The sequence below is a fragment of the Podarcis bocagei genome, assembly GCF_964188305.1.
Source record: "Podarcis bocagei genome assembly, chromosome: Z".
NCBI lineage: Eukaryota > Metazoa > Chordata > Lepidosauria > Squamata > Lacertidae > Podarcis > Podarcis bocagei.
Window position 1 is genome coordinate 8,641,054 of NC_138140.1, and position 11,408 is coordinate 8,652,461.

The window sequence follows — 11,408 nt, forward strand, 5'->3', positions numbered from 1 at the left end:
AACATCTCATTGGCCACTGTGAGAAACAGGATGCTGGACTAGACAGACCCAAATGTCTCTTATTTCATCCCTTCTCCCAGTCATCAGGATCTGGCCTTAAGATGAATGGCCTTAGCTTGGTGGTAGAGCATCTGGCTTTGCATGGATAACGTCTCAGATTCAATTCCCAGCTTCTATAGGTCGGGCTGGGAAAGGTCCCAGCCTGAGACCCTGGAGAGAAGTCAAGTCTGCGTAGATCAACCTTCCACAACCCAGCGCACCCAAATGTTTAGAAGACAACTACAGTTGAGCCCTAGCGAGCTGGGCCAATGGGCAAGGGTGTGAGGAATTATAGTTCAGCAACATCTGGAGTGCATCAAATTGAGGAAGTTTGGTGTAGAAAATACATACTGGTAACTAAATGGAGCAAAGCTCAGACACAGGATAAGGCAGCTTTCTAGGTTTATATGATAAAGAGCTAATGTTCTGTTCAAAGGCAATGGCTTCTTTGCACCTAGTTTGGGGGCACTCTTGCCTGTTTCCACACGAAGATACTACCTTTATTCACATACCCTATCCATATCCAGCTCATCCATCCACTTTCCTTCCTCACGCTCACCCCACGCTAGAGCATGCAAATACACATTCCATCCTCCTCTTACTCTCACTTATTTCCTCTCACACAGAGACATACCCAACTTATTCATGTTCATCTTCACAACTCCATATGCATGCACATTACCTCTCACAACGCATGGATGTGCATATGTTCTCTTCCACTTATGCACACTATTGTATTCTGCACCTTCTCTCTCACACACATTCGTCTCACACTCACACAATTTATCTCACCCCCAAGAACATGCATATATGTGTTAATCGTGTCACAGAGGCAGCAGAGGTGCAGGTAGTAGCAGCATCACTGGCCAGACTGGTTTCTTCACCAGTCAGGTTAGTCTAATCCAGGGGTCAGCAAACTTTTTCAGTAGGGGGCCGGTCCACTCAGACCTTGGGGGGGTCGGACTATATTCTTTTTGAGGAGGGGGGAAATGAACGAATTCCTATGCCCCACAAATAACCCAGAGATGCATTTGAAATAAAAGCACACATTCTACTAATGTAAAAACATGTTGATTCCCAGACTGTCCATGGGCTGGATTTAGAAGGCAATTGGGCAGGATCCAGCCCCCAGGCTTTAGTTTGCCTACCCATGGTCTAATCTAGTCCTGCATGGAGTAGCAGTGGGTGGTAGCAGCAGCTACCAATCCTGATTCCTCCCTGTCCTCCTTCTGCTGGGACTAGAAGCAAGCCTACTCCAAATACCAGGTGGTTATCTGAGGAGGCATTATGCACTGGCATAGTTTTCAGCCACCTGACATGCTAAACAGGAGCATGATAACTGGCAGAATTTGATAAGCTTCATACCCTCTACCGTTTCTGCAAGTTGCATGTATGTATGCGAAATAACTAGACAGTTGTGGCCATTTTACTTTTCAATAAGTTATTTTATTTCTTGATGGGGGGGTACTTTATGGTGGCTAGCATAGCACGCACACCTATCTACCTGCCTGAAATTTGTCAGGGTTAATCTCCCCTTGAGGAGTTATCAAGTCTCCAAAAACCATGCCCCTACATGAGAAAGAGGGGCGCGGGTGGCGCTGTGGGTTGAACAACAGAGCCTAGGACTTGCTGATCAGAAGGTCAGTGGTCCAAATCCCTGCGACGGGATGAGCTCCCGTTGCTCGGTCCCTGCTCCTGCCAACCTAGCAGTTCAAAAGCATGTCAAAGTACAAGTAGATAAATAGGAACCACTCCGGCGGGAAGGTAAATGGTATTTCCGTGTGCTTCTCTGGTTTGCCACATGACCCGGAAGCTGGCCACATGAGCTGTACTCCGGCTCCCTCGGCCAATAAAATGAGATGAGCACCGCAACCCCAGAGTCGGCCACAACTGGACCTGATGGTCAGGGGTCCCTTTACTTTTACCTTTTACATGAGAAAGCTTGTTACTGCCATTTTGGTTTCCCAGTGCAAGTCCAAAGGAGGACTGCAGTAGAGCCGGGCAATGTACCATCGCAATAACGGTTTCAGAATACAGTAAAACCCCGCAAGACGAATGCCTCGCAAGACGGAAAACCCGCAAGACGAAAGGGTTTTCTGTTTTGGAGGCGCTTCGCAAGACGAATTTCCCTATGGGCTTGCATCGCAAGACGAAAGCCCATAGGGAAATGCTGGCGGTCGGGAGCAAAGACTTTCGCCCACAGACGGCCTTCAGAAGATGACCTCTTCTGAAGGCCGGCGGGGGGCAAAAGTCTTTGCTCCCCCCCGCCTGCCTTCCCCCCCGCCTGCCCCAGGCGATCTTAAAATGCTGGCGGGCGGGAGCGAAGCGTTCGCTGCCGACCCCCAGCATTTTAAAATCTCCAAGGGACAGCAGAGAAGTCTCTGTCCCGGGGAGATTTTAAAATGCTGGGGGTCAGGAGCGAAGCGTTAGCTGCCGACCCCCAGCATTTTAAAATCTCCCCCTGTCCCGGGGAGATTTTAAAATGCTGGGGGTCAGGAGCGAAGCGTTAGCTGCTGACCCCCAGCATTTTAAAATCTCCCCGTGTCCCGGGAAGGTTTTAAAATGCTGGGGGTCGGGAGCGAAGCGCTGCCGACCCCCAGCATTTTAAAACGCTGTTCCGAAGGGGGGGCGGGGACACCTGCCCCAGCCGCCCCACTTCGGAAAGCTGTTCCGAAGTGGGGAGGGGGGCGGGGACACCTGCCCCAGCCGCCCCACTTCGGAAAGCTGTTCCGAAGCGGGGAGGGGGGGCGGGGACAGTCCTCCGCTGTCCGGGGCGATTTTAAAATGCCGCCCGCCAGCATTTTAAGATCGCCCCGGACAGCGGAGAAGTCCTCCGCTGTCCCAGGGTTTTTTAAAATGCTGGGGGTGGGAAGAAAAGCCCTTGTGTCCCCCCCCCCAGCCTTCAGAAGAGGTCGGGGGACAGACTGTCCCCAGACCTGGTCTGAAGTCGGTTTCCCTAGGAACGCATTAATTGATTTTCAATGCATTCCTATGGGAAACCGTGCATCGCAAGACGAAAAAACCGCAAGACGAAGAGACTTGCGGAACGAATTAATTTCGTCTTGCGAGGCACCACTGTATTTGATCTGGCAATATATCACAAACTGTTCAACACTCCAGGGGGCGGTGAGGTCACTGGCTGCTACCTTCCAAGTGTCAGGAAGGTGAGGAAAGCAGGAAGCTCCCTTTGAATGCCTTCCCTTTCAGCTGCCTTCTGCCCCCCTTCCCTCCAGTGGCAGAACAGTCCCAGCCTCAGTACCTCCCCATAACCATGGCTGGCTGCTTAACTGCTGCTCACACCCCTTGCTCTGAAGGCAAGCAGGAACAAACTCCCATTTCCACCTTGGCTACCCCCTCATCTCTCCTCATCTCCCCAAGGGCGAAATGCACCATGCAAAGGGTGCATCACGTGACATGTCCTGCCCAGTGGGACATGCCACGGGGAGGAGTGCAGCGCTGGGCTCCTTGCTCCACCACCTTCATGGGGCATGCGTGGGGGGGGGGGAGATGCGTGAAGGGCGATCTTTGCTCTCGCTCGTCCCAGCCCCCTCCTGGCTCCTGGGTGGGGGCTGGGGAGCTCGGAGGGCACTCGGCGGTGGATGTTTGCCCCCACAATATTGGGGGGGCTGATTCAAAATATTGAGGGGCCTGGAGCCCCTAGTGCCCCCTATACCTGGCCCCAGTGGTTTCAAGTGTAAAATAAAATGGGGGGGGATGGAGGGAAAGGACGAGAAGGTGAGCTCTTTTGTCCACCTGCCCTCCCCTTTTCCCACAGGGCAAGGAGACCTTGAATTGGGTTTGGGATGCAGAAAGAAGAAGAAGAAGAAGAAGAAGAAGAAGAAGAAGAAGAAGAAGAAGAAGAAGAAGAAGAAGAAGAGTAGTAGTAGTAGTAGTAGTAGTAGTTTGGATTTGATATCCCGCTTTATCACTACCCGAAGGAGTTTCAAAGCGGCCAACAATCTCCTTTCCCTTCCTTCCCCACAACAAACACTCTGTGAAGTGAGTGGGGCTGAGAGACTTCAGAGAAGTATGACTGGCCCAAGGTCACCCAGCAGCTGCATGTGGAGGAGCGGAGACACGAACCCGGTTCCCCAGATTACAAGTCTACCGCTCTTAACCACTACACCACACTGGCTCCATTCCTGCCTCACAGGCCACCTGTAAGGCAATGTGTAGGGAAGGGAAGAGAGGGGAAGTCTTCTCCTTATGAGACTCTTGGTGTGGGGCTTCCAGCATCTCACTCTTTCTCCATTGCTTATTCCTGCATACCTCTCTATGTCTAGGTAGCAGTTGCCAGGATATTACCCCATTTGCCTCTACATAGTTCCATCCTGATGTTGGGAAAGATGGAGGGCACAAGGAGAAGGGGACAACACAGGACGAAATGGTTGGACAGTGTTCTCGAAGCTACCAGCATGAGTTTGACCAAACTGCTGGAGGCAGTGGAAGACAGGAGTGCCTGGTCCATGGGGTCACGAAGAGTCGGACACAACCAAACGACTAAACAACAACAGGCCCATCCTTGTTACAGACATTGGGATATATTGGTATATCACAATGCTTAGCTGATGACATATCACAATGTTGAAGCCAGATACCGCTCAGCCCTGGACAACAGATTCAGATTTCTGAATGTTGATTTGATTTCTGGGTCCAAATTACGTTGGAGTGGGTCCAAATCACTCTTAACAGAATTGAGGCCCATTCTGAATTGTGGAATCAGGTCTCAAAGCAAGTCAGGAAAGAGGGATTTCTACAACCTTAATAGAGACTACAGTGGTACCTCGGGTTACAGATGCTTCAAGTTACAGACGCTTCAGGTTACAGACTCTTCTAACCCAGAAATAGTACCTCGGGTTAAGAACTTTTCTTCAGGATGAGAACAGATATCACGCAGCAGTGGCGCGGCAGCAGCGGGAGGCCCCATTAGCTAAAGTGGTGCCTCAGGTTAAGAACAGTTTCAGGTTAAGAACAGACCTCCAGAATGAATTAAGTTCTCAACTCGAGGTACCATTGTATCTTTGGCAGATAGGGCCCTAGAGCAGTGTTTCCCAACCTTTTTTGGGCAAAGGCACACTTGTTTCATGAAAAAAATCTTGAGGCACACCACCATTACAGCCCCGTGACGTCAGCGCGCAGCGTCACGCCGGGAGGGACATGAATTGCTAGCAAATTACATAATCACCTCCTTGAGGGCTGGCTCATCTTCTCCGAAGGCAGAACCCCATTAATTAACAGGACAGACTCACACCATAGCCAAGACGAGGGGGGGAAACCTCAGTCATGCACAGTCATGCACATGTGGGGGCTAAATGAGGACGAAGACCGGGCAGAGAGCAGGGTTCAAATCACCCCACCTGGCCAGGACAATCCCTGGGTGCTCCCTTGGGCCACTCGCCTGACCCACCTCGCAGGGCTGTTGTTGCGAGGATAACATGGGGAGAACCACGCGCGCCCCCGGGAGCTCCTTGGAGGAGAAAGCGGGCGATGAATGCAATGCACGAAATATATGAGAGGCGACCAGGTTTTGCCGGTGAGGGGCCCCCGCCAGCCTCCGCTTCCAACACCCGGCGCAACGACGCCGAAGTTTCCCCCCGGGCTCAGCTCGGGGAGCAGCGCTGCTCCCCCCGCGGCTCCCCTTCACCCTCCCGGCTCTCTCTGCCGCCCACTGGGGACCCCCCTCACCTGCCAAGTCCGGAGCGCCGGTGGAAGTTGCATGCATGCATGCATGGCGCCGCGTTGCCATTGCATTGCACTGTACTCCATGCAACGCCTGCACGCATGCATTGCCTTGCACGCCCGCCAAGGGGTCTCCCCGCGGTCCGATGCGTCCCCTCCGGCGCGGATGCAGCATTGCAAAAATAAAAAACCCCCGCCGCAGCCCTACCTGGGGGGCAGCCTCCGCCTCCGCCGCTCCGCCTCCGCGGGGATCCCCGGGCTCCATCCTGCCGCCCGATCTCCGCGGGGGCGCAGGCAGGCTGCACGGGGTCTGCGTGGAAGAGCCCCTGCCCGCCCGGCCGCCGCCGCCGCGCTCATTCCATGGCCGGGAGAAGAGCGCTTCAAACAAAACGCCCGGCCCGCCAGGCCACGCTGGGAAACGTAGTTCGCGCACCCCACGCGGGCACGGAGCCCAAGGGCAAGGGGACTACGGATCCCGGCAGCCCCCGCGCCAGGGACGGAGGGGGAGAGGCCGGGTGCAGGGATGGAGGGACGGGTGGGCGAGCGAGTGAGTGAGTGGCAGCCGCCAAGCCTTGGCCGAGAGCCAGGAAGGGCCTCCCCGGAGGAGGAGGAGGAGGAGGAGGGAGGCGCAGAGCGGGAGGGATGGAGGGAACCCCAGGGGTCATCTAGTGACGGCGCCCCAATCGAAAATTTGACTTAAAAAAAAAATCTTTCGAATTTTTTAATTTTTCCCGCGGCACACCAGGCAACATCTCGCAGCACACTAGTGTGCCGCGGAACAGTGGTTGGGAAACACTGCCCTAGAGGTTTCTTCAGGAGGCCTCTGTCAAGCTGCACATGGACTCCCCTGCAATTAGCGCCAGTCAGCTGAACCCTTAGCTGCTGTAGCAAGACGAGCAAGTGATTGGCTGCAATCCTGAAATGTATGACTGTGTGTCATGGGCTTTCTTTTTTAACAGACTGCACAGTAAATATTTGGTTTGGCTGCAGTCTGGAAAGTGTGAGTAGGGGCAGGCCTGCACAGTGAACGGCTCTTGCCTGGGTGTGATCTAAATGTTTCTTCCGTCTGGGCTACAACCCAACATGTGAAAGTATGTCTATGTCTGACCATGGAGGCATGGGAAAAGTCAGAAATTACTGGCAAGTGATTGGTGTGTGCTGGCTGGGATTTTATTTGCATGACGGTAAGTCTGTCTTGTTAGTGACAATGTGTCAGCAACCATGTGACTTCAGCAGGTGGTGTGTAGGGAAGTTGGGCTACAATTGTTTGGCATGAACTGCTTTTTGTCTGGGGTTAGTGCTTTGCTGAGTGTGTGTCTCCAATGGCCCATCTAGTCCAATATCCTGCATACCCTCAATATTTATCCGATGAAAATAGGGACATCCTGTTCTACTCCAAGAAGCTTCTTCCTCATTTGATCTGACCACATGCAGAGACATCATATACACATTGAGACTGGTTATCTTGTGCCTATGACAACCTCTCCGCCTCACCTACCTCACAGCATTGCTGTAAAGAAAAAAATTGCAAGGAAAGGGATTAACACCTTCAACAGATAAATGGAATGAAAGAAAAATTTAGTTGTAAGCTGCCTTGAGTCCCTGTCAGGGAGAAAGGTGGGAAAGGAGGAGGAGGAGGAGGGGAAGAAACTGTGAGAATGATCAGGAACATACGAGAGAGTAAATCCTATTGAACTCTGTGGGACTTTGTTCTGAGTAAAAATGCCTAGGGTTGCATTGTAAGGCTGCCCAATCTTGACCTGGGAGTAAGCTCCATTGAATACAGTGTAACTTACTTCTGAGTAGACAGTGTTAGGCTCCAATTAAAATAAAGGAATCAACACACAATATGTTTCCTAAAAAATGGCTGGCTACGGAAGCACTGCGATGAAAGAATTTAAATGAATTGGTGACATTTTCCTTCAAAATTATAATCTTAAACATTTCAAAAGAACCATGGCACATAAGTCCTCTTCAATAGGTTTTTCACCAACTTTTCTTACCCACCTGCGGTATGATACTGCCCTTAAAACTGTGAAACAGAGGTTATGGGATATTGCCTTTAGTGATTTACAATCTCACTCACATGGAACCTGTGGAATCCAATACGTACATTTTTTGTTGTTGTTATCTCCCTACTATAAGAATTTCACTTTCTAAAGCCAGATTAAATGTTTTTCCATCTGAAGTGCTATGGGGAATATTGGCTGGTGTCCCATACCAAGATAGGCTGTGCCCATGTTCCCAGGATGTTGAATGTATGGAACACATTTTATTGCGTTGTAGTCTAGGGTTACCAGATGTCCCCATTTCCTGAGGACGGTCCCCGGATTTGCAAACCTGTCCCCGAACAAGTTCCTTCCCTGGAATGTCCCCGGATTTCATTAAATGTCCCCAGGAAATGTGACACCCTGCTCTCCTGGAGTAATATGCAGCTGGAGGGGTGGGAATATGGTTTTTGCGAAGGCAGAGGCAGAGGTGGGGGGGTGTCAAAGAGTGAGAAAGAAGGGCTTTGCACCTTGCCCGGCAGAGAAATCGTGCACCTTGAGCCCCTCCCTTCCTCCTTTGTTTTGAGAGATCGCAGGTGGGTGGCCACTGCTCAGGAGGGGGCGCAAGGCATGCAGTTTCTCTGCTGGGCAAGGTGCAAAGCTCTTCTTTCTCACGCTGTGAAACTCTCAAAACGAAGGGGTAAGGGGACAGGAGATCAGGGGAGGCTCGGGAGTCACGGGCACCTTGCTTGGCAGAGAAACCGTGCACCTTGCGCCCCTCCTGGGCAATGGTGCAGTGCCCGCCCATGACTCCTTAATCTCTCCCAATCTCCTGCCCCCTTGCCCCTTCATTTTCCCCCTTCATTTAGAATTTCACAGGGTGTGAAAGAAGAGCTTTGCACCTTGCCCAGCAGAAAAAAACATGTGCCTTGTGCCCCTTACGGGAACCGGCCACCCATCCGCGACTCCCGAGCCTCCCCTGATCTGTCTAAAGGAAGGGGGAAGGGGGCAGGAGATCAGGGGAGGCTCGGGAGACATGGGCGGGCAGTGCGCCATTGTCCAGGAGGGGCACAAGGCACAGGGTTTCTCTGCCGGGCAAGGTGGAAAGCCCTTCTTTCACACTCTTCGATCCCCACCACCACCTCTGCCTGCGCAAAAACCATCTTCCCATCCCTCACGTTTTCCTAGGTATGGGTGGCAACCCTAGGCACAATGGACTCTACTGAAACATAGGGTTCGCTGCCTTCCCCAATCTGTCATAACAAAGGGGAAAGATTGGAGGAGGCTTGGGAGTCACATGCAGTTGCCCAGGAGGGGCGCAAGAGGTGTGCTTTCTCTGCTGGGTAAGGCATGGAGAGGTGAGATGACTTTGATCCCCTTGGCCAACTGGAGTGGCCACGGAGCTGGCACGGAGCTGGGCGGCTGAGCATGAGAGAGAGCGTGAACGAGAGTGTGTCCCCAATGGCTGGGAACTGCAGAAGTCAAATTGGGGCCTTATGTTCTTTTAAGCTGAGGCTGCTTGAGTTGAGGTACATCCACTGCAGGGGAGGATGAGATGGTTGGACAGTGTTCTCGAAGCTACAAACATGAGTTTGACCAAGCTGCAGGAGGCAGTGGAAGACAGGAGTGCCTGGCATGCTCTTGTCCATGGGGTCATGAAGAGTCGGACACGACTAAACAACTAAACAACAACAACAACATATACCACTGTTGTACTGTGTATTTTGGATCTATGGGCCACATTAAAGCTGTTTGTGTGCATTTTAAAAGAAAACATTACTAAAGGAAGTCAAATATAAAATGCACATTTAAAACACCATAGTTAGCAAGAAAATAAAATATCTTAATCATAGAATGTATCTGCTGCTGTTGCTGCCAATACCGTGGATCCTGGAGAGTGGCAGCTGTGGAAGCTCAGGCTAAGTGACCTGGGTCTACCCTAAGAGACAGCCGGAATAGTCTCTGGCTTCATCGGCAGGCTCAGCTTTTGTAGCTGGAGTCAGTCAGGGAAAAGGCCAGCTAGGAAATGGCAGGAAGCAGGTCTTTCAGGTCCCACAGCCAAGTTTAAGTACATGCTGCATTAAAAAGTACTTCCTTTTACGTGTCTTGAAACTTCTTTTCTTGTGTAACTTTTTATTAGATTTTACAAATACAGTCATACCTCTTTTTACGTCCGCTTCATGTTACGTTCTTTCAGGATACATCCCGCGGTGACCCGGAAGTACTGGAAAGGGTTAGTTCTGGATTTCACCACTCGCGCATGCGCAGGCGCACAAAATAACATCATGTAAAGAAGTGGTGAATCGTGACCCGCGCATGCACAGACGCGGGTTGCGTTCTGCTCATGTTGTGAATGGGGCTCCAGAACGGATCCCGTTTGCAACCAGAGGTACCACGATAATGCCAAGAAACAAACCAAGATGATCTATTATCTTTTATACATGGCAACACACAGCATTTTAAGGGCACTTCAAAAACAAAACAAGTTCTAGTGTTGTGATGGATGGAGAATAACTTTTCTCTATCCACTTTCTTGATGCCATGCATAATTTTATAAACTTCTATCATGTCACCTCTTACACACCCTTTCTTCATAGCTCTTGAAGGCCATAATGATTCTGAACTCCAGTTGGAAAACACAGGAGGGTTAGCAACTGTGAGAACATGTGGTTAGAATATGGTTAGCAACTCTGAGAACAGGATGCAAGGTTGGACCCTGATCCAGCAGGCTCTTATGTTTTTACAGTGGTACCTCTGGTTACATACGCTTCAGGTTACATACACTTCAGGTTGCAGACTCTGCTAACTAAGAAATAGTGCTTCATGTTAAGAACTTTGCTTCAGGATGAGAACAGAAATCATGGTCCAGCGGCGCAGCAGCAGGAGGAGGCCCCATTAGCTAAAGTGGTGCTTCAGGTTAAGAACAGTTTCAGGTTAAGTACGGACCTCCAGAACGAATTAAGTAGTTTACCTGAGGTACCACTGTATGTTCTTACTAGTCCTGGCCCTCTTCCAGAAGTGCTATTACATTCATTCATATTGTTGCAATATGTTGAAACAATGGAGAGGTTCCTGCTACGATGAGAGAGGTTCCTTTTCTTGCTGAAACACACATAGCACACAGGCAACCCACTTAATTTTAATCTCACCAAAACAAAATGCAAATGGAAAGACAATTATTCATATAAATCTTCCAAATTCTGTGATTCAGTTTTCCAATCAAAGTGCACGCATCAGAGAAATTGTGTGTAAATATGCATATAACAGTGAAAACAACACAAAGAATCATGTTATATGGGGAAAATGGCTTAGCGTTTTCTTTTCATAAGCATAAAAATTGAAGACTGATGTGGAAATGCTTATGAATAGAAAACCATTTGGGATAATTCCGTTATTTAACCCTGGTCTGCGCATCACATAATATTAGATACTATTCCCTATGTTGGAGGGGATGTCCCAAAAGAGAGACATACCTCCACACGTGGTGGAATTGTGGACATGCAAATTGTGAGGAAACCTGTTCATCTTGATGTCAAATTATGGGCTTGTTCACACTTCTGCTTGTGTTCTGCCTAGAAAGCACAGGTCCAGGTAGTTTTCCACTTTCCCCACACTTTCTAGGCACATGTCTGAGTGGTTTTCCCCTTGTCCCACTTCTTTCCCAGAGAAATCCCACTCCTTAACTATAGACAAGAACAAATG